The following is a 7,500-nucleotide window of genomic DNA, read 5'->3' as shown; positions in this document are numbered from 1 at the left end:
GAAACACAACCCACAACCCGCGCCGAGCCCGCCCACAACCGCAAACAACCCGTCGACGCTACAAGCGGCGCGCACCATTGGCCCAAACCGGACCAGAGGCGAGATGAGGCTCCCGGCCCGAGTGACGTAACCCGCTGCGGAGACGGGCAGGCGAAATGCAGCCTTAGGCTCATGGGACGTAAGGGCGAAGGGCCATCGGGGCGCAGCGGGGTGGCGGAGGTGGGTGTGTCTGCGTGCAGGTCGCCGCGGTGCAGCGTCGGGGTTCAACGATCGGGACATCGCCGGCGGGACACGGCTGCACCGACCGACCGACCGACCGACCGACAGAAGGACAGACGGACGGACGGACAGACAGACAGACAGGCAGGCAGACAGACAGGCGGACTGACAGACAGACGGACAGACAGACAGACAGACAGACAGGCGGACTGACGGACAGACGGACGGCCGTTCAGACAGACAGACAGACGGACGGACGGACAGACAGATGGACGGACGGTCAGACAGGCGGGTAGACAGACGGACGGACGGACAGACAGATGGACGGACGGACAGACAGGCGGATAGACAGACGGACGGACGGACAGACAGATAGACAGACAGACAGACAGACAGACGGACAGACAGGTGGGCAGACGGACAGATAGACAGACAGACTGACGGACATGCAGACGAATAGACAGATAGATGGACAAAACGGATAGATGAATGGACAGATGGACAGATATACCGACAGGACAGACAGACACATAGCGACAGACAGACAGACAGACAGCTTGCCATTTTCCTGCTATTCCTCTTTATCCTCGTCTTATTCCAGTTCTCTTCTTCCCTTTCCTCTTCCTTTATTTCCCTTCCTTCGTTTCTTATTCCTTTTCCTTCCTTTTCTCTATTTCCTCTTCCTTCCATTCCTCTTCCTCCTCATCTTCCCTCCCTCCTGTTTCTTCTTCCTCTTCTTTCTTTCTCTCTTCATCCTCCTTTTTTCCTTTCTTCTCCTCTTTTTCTTTTTCCTTCCCTCTTCTTCTTCTTCTTCTTCTATATTCGTTCCTTCCTTCCTTTCTTACTTCTTGCCCTCTTCCTCTTCCTCATTTTTCTATCTTTTCTCTTTTTCTTCCTTCTTTCCTTTCTTGTTCTTCCCCTCTTCCTCTTTTTCTTCCTTCCTTCCTTTCTAATTCTTCCTTTTCCTTCCTTCCCTCATGTTCTTCCATCCTTCCTTTCTTCTTCTTCCCCTTTTCCTATTCCTCTTTAATCTTCCTTTCCTCTTCATCGTTCCTTCCATCTTTTCTTCTTCTTTTTCTTCTTATTATAAACCAATGAAAGTATATAAAAATAAAAACAGTAGCAATACAGAGTAACGAGGGTGATTCTCTCTCTCTCTCTCTTTCTCACTCCCTCTCTCTTCCTCTCGCGCTCTCTCTCTCTCTCTCTTTCTCTCTCCCTCTCTCTTCCTCTCGTTCTCTCTCTCTCTATCTCTCTATCTATCTATCACCCTACCCCCCTCTCTCCCTCCTTCCCTCTCTCTCTCTCTCTCTCTCTCTCTCTCTCTCTCTCTCTCTCTCTCTCTCTCTCTCTCTCTCTCCTACCTCTTATCTCTCTCTCTTTTCTATTTTTTTTTCTCTCTCACTCATCGCCCCTTCTCAACCTTGCCCCCCCCCTACTCCTCACTCCCTCGACCCTCTCCCCCTTCCCCCCTCTCCTCCCTCCACCCCACCCCTTCCACCAGACTTGACCGCGTGAACGAAGTCTTTCGAGAAAGACGTGAGCGATATCTGAAGGAGAAGAGGCAGGTAAGCAAGTGGTCGAGTAGACAAGCAAGCAAGATGCAAGCAAGATGCAGGCAAGATGCTGAGTTCCTTGGCTGGTTTCTTGCCTCTTTCTTGCGTGCTTTCGTTTTTTTTTTTTTTTTTTTTTTTTTTTCTTCTGTTTTGTGTCGTTTTTTTTATCCTTTCTTTTTATTTGTTCACTTTCTTTTTCTTTTCTTTTTTCGCTCTCTCTTCTGTACTCTTTTTTTCTTTTATTTTCTATAGGTCTTCACGTTTCCTTTTCTTTACTTTCTTCTTTCTCTTCTCCTTTTTTTTTATTTCTATTCTCTCTTTTTTCGATCTATCGAAAATGTTTTTTATCACAAATTCGAGACTATTTTAACTACAACTAATACTATTGCTACTCCGGTACTTATTGCTGCTTCTACAACTATTACTACTACTATTACTACTGCTACTACTACTACTGCAGTTGGTTCTACTACTGCTGCTGCTTATACTACTACTACTACTACTTCTACTCCTACACATCAACTACTACAGTGCTACTAATTGCTAGCATTATTACCCTGGTTATCACCACTTTTGCTACTACTACCACTACTCTTCACTCTTACTACCACTTCTACTACTACAAGTATCAATACCACCATTGTTACTGCTACCACTGCTAGTACTATTATTAATATCGCAACTACCTCCACTAACTATTTGCTAGTTTTTACTACCTTCGTTACTACTACTAGTACTTCTACCCCCACCAACACTAATATCATTATTGCTACTACTACTATTACTACTATTACTTTTACTACTACTACTACTATTACAACTACTACCACTATTACTACTTCTACTACTGCTACTACTAATACTGTCACTCCTGCTACCACCACCACTACTGCAACCACTACTACAAATGCAACCAACACTCCTAACATTGCTACTACTAACATTACTACTACAATTCAAATACTACAACCTCACTACCACTACGAAAGGTGGAGACATACCTATTGCGTCAATAGGGGACTCATGTTTTCATTCACGTGGCTATGTAGAATACTTATGTGAATATTCTGTTGGTATTAGTATTCTGAAAACTTATCCTGAAAACTGAAATACTTATGTGAACTTACACGCATATCAGATATGTTGCATATGTCAATACATGGACATACATATACATATAAATACATACACAGACCAACTCACAGACACAACTATAGTAAAGGATAGATAGATAGGGATAGATGAGGTGGGGGGAGGAGTGTGAGACAGAGAAAGAGAGATAGAAAAAGAGAGAAAGAGAGCAAGAGAGAAAGAGAGAGAGAAAGAGAGCAAGAGAGAAAGAGAGAGAGAGAGAGAGAGAGAGAGAGAGAGAGAGAGAGAGAGAGAGAGAGAGAGAGAGAGAGAGAGAGAGAGAGAGAGAGAGAGAGAGAGAGAGAGAGAGAAAGAGAGAGAGAGAGAGAGAGAGAGAGAGATAGAGGAGAGAGAGAGAGAGAGAGAGAGAGAGAGAGAGAGAGAGAGAGAGAGAGAGAGAGAGAGAGAGAGAGAGAGAGAGAGAGAGAGAGAGAGAGAGAGAGAGACGCGCGTTCGCATAAACACACAAAGGCATGCATAATCTTGCCTGTCATGATCCTTGCAAGTTGAGAGCCAGAAGACGATGCAGAAGATAAGGAGGAGAGGAAGAAGAGAGGGAGAGGAGGAAGAAGAAAAATAGGAAGAAGGAGAAAATGAAGAGGAGGAAGAAGGAGAAAAACTAGAGGACGAAGAAGGGGAAAACCAGATTAAGAGGAAGGAAGAAAGAAGAGGAAGAAGGGGAGGAAGAAGGAAAGAAGAAGAAGAGGAAAGGATAGGAGGGAAGATGAGGAAGAAGGAAAAAAGGAAGAGGAGGAAAAGAATTAGGAAAAGAAGGATGGAAAGAGGAGGAAGTAGGAGAGAAAGGAAGAGGAGAAGAAGAGGAATGAAATGAAGGAGAGTTAGAGACGGAGGGAGATGGGAAGAAGAGGCGGAAGAAAAGTAAGAAAGAGAAAATGGAAGAGGAGGAGAAGGAATAAAAGAAGAAGAAGGGGAAAAGGGAAGAGAAGGAAATGAAGAACGAAGAAGAAGAGGAAGAAGACAAGAAAGAAAAGTAAGAAAGAGAAAAAGGAGGTAGAGGAGAAGAAGGAGGAAACCAAGAAAATGAAGAAAAGCAGAAACACACACATACACTCCTTCTCTCTCCCTCCCTCTTTCCTCGCCCTCTCTTCTTGTCTCTCTTCCTTCCTTCATTCTCCCTAACCAGCCTCATTTACCCCCCCCCCCCACATCCTTTTCCTCTCCTTCCTTACTTAAGACGCTCGCTCTATCCTTCCCTCTTCCTTTCCTCCTCCTTTCGCTATCCTTCTCCCTCCCTCGCCCTTTCCTCGCCCTCTCCTCCATCCCTCGTCTCTCCTTCCTTGCCACCTTTTAACTCTCCTCCCTCCTCTATTCTCTCCCCCTTCTATCTCCCTCCTTCTCCTTTCCTTGCCTTGTCCCTCTCCTATCCCCCTCCTTCCATCCCACCTCCTTCCTTTACTTGCTTAAGACACCTACTCTCTCTTCGTTTTCTCCTTCCCTACTCCTTTCCTCCCCTCTCCACTATCTCTTACTCTCTTTTATCCTTCATGTCTCTCTCTCCGTCCTTCCTTATCTCCCCTTCCCCTATTCTCCCTCCCTTCCCTCTACTCTCTCTACTATCACTCTCCCTCCTCTCACCCTCCCTTCTCCCTTTCTTTTCTCCCTTCCTTCCCCCTCCCCTTCCTCATCCCTCCTTTCTCCCTCCCCTATTCCCCCCCTGAACCTCCCTCTCCTTTCCCTTCCTCCCCTCTTCCGATGCCCTCCCTTCTCCCTTCCTCCCCCTTCCAAAGCTCTCCCTTCTCCCTCCCCTATTTTCCCCTTCCTTAAACCTCCCTCCTTTCTTCTTACCTTATCTCCCCCCTCCCTTTCTTATCTCCCCCCTCCCCTATTCTCCCCTCCCTCCTTTCTTCCTACCTTATCTCCCTCCCCCCCTTCGTTATCTTCCCCCTCACCTATTCTCCCCTCCCTTGAACCTCCCTCCTTTCTCCCTACCTTATCCCCCCCTTCCTTATTCCTCCCCCTTCCCTTACTTATCTCCCCCCTCCCCTATTCTCCCCTCCCTTGAACCTCCCTCCTTTCTCCCTACCTTATCACCCCCCCTTCCCTATTCCTCCCTCCTCTACCCCTTCCTTATCACCCCTCCTTCCCTATTCTTTTCCCCTCCCTTATTCTCCCTCCCTTCTCCCTACCTTATCACCCCCCCTTCCCAATTCTCCCCCCCACCCCCCAACCCTTCCCATCTCCCTCCTCTCCTTGCTTAAGACGGCCACTCTCTCACCCGCCAATTACTACATGGTTGCTTCGCCAATTAGGCACACTCGCTGGTTTCCATTCGGTGCAGCCCATTAGAGGAAGTTTTTTTCTTATTTTCTTCTTCTTCTTCTGCTTTCCTTTTTCTTCTCCTTCTTCATTGTTCTTTCTTCTTCTTTTTTTCTTCATTCTCCTTCATTCTAATTCTTCTTTCTTCTTTCATTTTCTTTTTCTTTTTTCTTCTTTTACTTCCTTTCTTTCACTATTCGTTTTTCCTTCTTTCTCAATTTTCTCTTCTTTATTCTTCTTTGTTTCTGTCTCGTTTTCTTTTTCTTTTTAGTTTCGTGTCGTGTCTCTTCTTCTTCTTCTTTCTCTTCTTCTTCTACATTTTCTGTTCTTTTTTGTATTCCTTTTCGCCTCTTATCTTACGCTCCTCTCCTTTCCTCTCTATATCTTTTGTTTCCGTTCCTCTTTCATCTCTTTTTCTTTGATTCCCTTCCTTCCTTGTATACTATCTTCTCTCTCTCTCTTTCTTTCTCTCTATCATTCTCTCTCTCTCTCACGTTTTCTCTCTCTCTCACACGTTCTCTCTCTCTCTCTCTCTCTCTCTCTCTCTCTCTCTCTCTCTCTCTCTCTCTCTCTCTCTCTCTCTCTCTCTCTCTCTCTCTCTTTCACTTTCGCCCCTTTTTCCCCTCGCAGAGAACGAGAAAGTGAGAGAGAACGAGAGAGAGAGAGAGAGAGAGAGAGAGAGAGAGAGAGAGAGAGAGAGAGAGAGAGAGAGAGAGAGAGAGAGAGAGAGAGAGAGAGAGGAGGGGAGAAAGAGAGAGAGAGAGAGAGAGAGAGAGAGAGAGAGAGAGAGAGAGAGAGAGAGAGAGAGAGAGAGAGAGAGAGAGAGAGAGAGAGAGAGAGAGAACGAGAGAGTGAGAGAGAACGAGAAAGTGAGAGAGAACGAGAGAGAGAGAGAGAGAGAGAGAGAGAGAGAGAGAGAGAGAGAGAGAGGGGGAGAGAGAGAGAGAACAAACAAGCAAACAAACGAATAAGAAAAAAAAAGAAAAAAACTAAACAAGCGAACGAGAAAAGAACGAAACGAAAGAGAAAAAACGAAAGAGAGCACAAGAGAAAACCAACCCAACGAGCGAGCGAGAGAGAAAGAGCGAGCGAGTAAGAGAGCGAGCGAAAGCTACACGACACCCGCCCATATTTCATCCCCTCGATAGCCGTGACACAAGAGCGGCCGAATCTACACTGTGATGAACCCGATATAAATATAAACATAATGATAACGTCGCCCATCTAGTCCGGCTCGATAGGCTCGGGGCTACGACCTTCTTCTTACCGGTTGACTCACTGTTGACTCTGGCGGGGGAGGGAGGGGGTGGGGGTGGTGATGGGGGTGGGGGTGAGGGTGGTGGTGGGGAGGAAGGAGGTGGTGGGGGTGAGGGTGGGGAGGAGGGGGGTGGGGAGGAGGGGGGTGAGGGTGGGGAGGATGGTGGTGGGGAGGAAGGGGGTGGGGGTGGTGGGGGTGGTGGTGGGGAGGTTGTGTTGGTGGTGGGGAGGAGGGGGGTGGGGGTGGTGGGGAGGAAGGGGGTGGTGGTGGTGGTGGGGAGATTGTGGGGGTGGTGGTGGGGAGGTTGTGGTGGTGAGGGTGGTGTTGGGGAGGAAGGGGGTGGGGGTGGTGGTGGTGGGGAGGAAGGGGGTGGGGGTGGTGGTGGGGAGGGGGAAGGGGGTGGGAAGGGTGGAGAGGTTGTGGTGGTGAGGGTGGTGGGGAGGTTGTGGTGATGAAGGTGGTGGTGATGGTGGGGAGGTTGTGGTGGTGAGGGTTGTGGTGGTGATGGTGGTGGTGGGGAGGTTGTGGTGGTGAGAGTGGTGGTGGGGGATTGTGGTGATGATAGTATTGTTGGGATGGCAGTGATGGTAGTGATAGTGAGATTGTTGTGATGATAGTGATAATGGGACAGTTATGATGACAGTGATAGTAATGATAGTGAAATAGTGGTGGTAATAGTGACGATGTAAATACATGATGATAATAGTAATGATAGACAGTGATGGTGATGAAATTATGGAAAAGAAAAAGAGAAACAGAAAGAGACAAAAAGACATAGATTTACACACAGATAGAGAAAGAGAGAGACAGAGAGAAAGAAAAAGGGAAAGAAAATGAGAAAAAAGAGTATAAAAGGAAACGAAATACATTTTTTTCCACAGGTATCATTACCCTCATTAGAATTAGGGTCATATTTATGTATGGGTTTGGTCACCCTTCCTTTTTTTTTTTTTTAAATCTCTGTGTTTTTTGTGTATGGTCAAATATATATCTATATGTGAAGGTAAAAAATACTTTGGGAAAGAAAGAAAAAATAAGGTCCTGTTATTTTCATATTCA

This window comes from Penaeus japonicus, unplaced genomic scaffold (genome assembly GCF_977035675.1).
Source record: "Penaeus japonicus unplaced genomic scaffold, GWHDUDI00000001_assembly GWHDUDI00000010, whole genome shotgun sequence".
Classification (NCBI taxonomy): domain Eukaryota; kingdom Metazoa; phylum Arthropoda; class Malacostraca; order Decapoda; family Penaeidae; genus Penaeus; species Penaeus japonicus.
The sequence above is the reverse complement of the archived record's forward strand: the minus strand, read 5'-3'. Positions refer to the sequence as shown.